Here is a 937-nt window from a genome sequence, read left to right as displayed (position 1 = left end):
TTGTAGTTAGTGTAATGGCTATGTTGCTGGACTCCCATGTAGTCGACTACGGTTCGTGTCCCAGACTCGGTGACTTAAAACACACTGGGCACGTGTGCGTGAATGCCCAAAATCCCAAGAGGAGAATGGAGAAGGGGTTGAGGCATGGCCATAGCCCTGGGGGGTGATTTCTCGCTTTCTGTCTCTCTCTGTCTGTCTGGCGAGCACACAGCCCAAAAAAAAAAAAAAGAAAAGAAAAAAGAAAAATAAAAAGAAAAAGAAAAAAGAAAAAAGAACCTCTCCAGAAAAAAAGAAAATGTAGACCCTTGTCTTTTTTTCAAATGTTTCCTTTAGACTGAATATAAAAAGCTTTGCGCAGTGGCAGTATTGTAGCCAATGAGGTTTATCCGAGGCGCGATTATTGCTAATTGAAGACTGAATATAAAAAATAAAAGAAAATAAAGAAAGAGAGGAGAGAAATAAGAAAACAATTCTATGTATTTATTACTGTTTTTAATGTAAAAAATACTATTGAAACTTTTTCACAAAGACAGTGCTTGATGATATAGATCTGATTATCACCTTATTTCCAGTTTTTATTTAAGTAACACAAAGATAGAAGAAAACATTTGTCTATGATCCAAGACACATGAAAAAGTCATCCAAATGGCAACAACTCTAAGGATTTTTTTTTTTTTCTGACAGAAAGAGATTATAGAAAGTCTATCATGCCTGGCATGTAATTAATCTTGAGGAAAAAGTGTGACTATGAAAAACACAAATGGAAAGTCTTACTATGTGATCTTGTCTTCATTCCAGTTTCATCCAACGTAATCCCCAAAGCTATAAGAAATATGAGACTACAAACAAGAATTAGAATTGTATTTCTCTTTCTTTTTTATTAATTAATTTATTTAAAATTTTTTTTATATACATTCAATCACATTGTTTAGCTTAC

General features: G+C 33.3%; 1 pseudogene; it reads left to right on the top strand.

The window, feature by feature from the left end:
- The first annotated feature begins 346 nt into the window (after nt 1-346).
- On the top strand, nt 347-431 carry LOC114006289 (uncharacterized; annotated as a pseudogene).
- Nucleotides 432-937: the final 506 nt, after the last annotated feature.

Source organism: Tupaia chinensis, unplaced genomic scaffold (assembly GCF_000334495.1).
Source record: "Tupaia chinensis unplaced genomic scaffold, TupChi_1.0 Scaffold146837_1, whole genome shotgun sequence".
Classification (NCBI taxonomy): domain Eukaryota; kingdom Metazoa; phylum Chordata; class Mammalia; order Scandentia; family Tupaiidae; genus Tupaia; species Tupaia belangeri.
The sequence above is the reverse complement of the archived record's forward strand: the minus strand, read 5'-3'. Positions and strand labels throughout refer to the sequence as shown.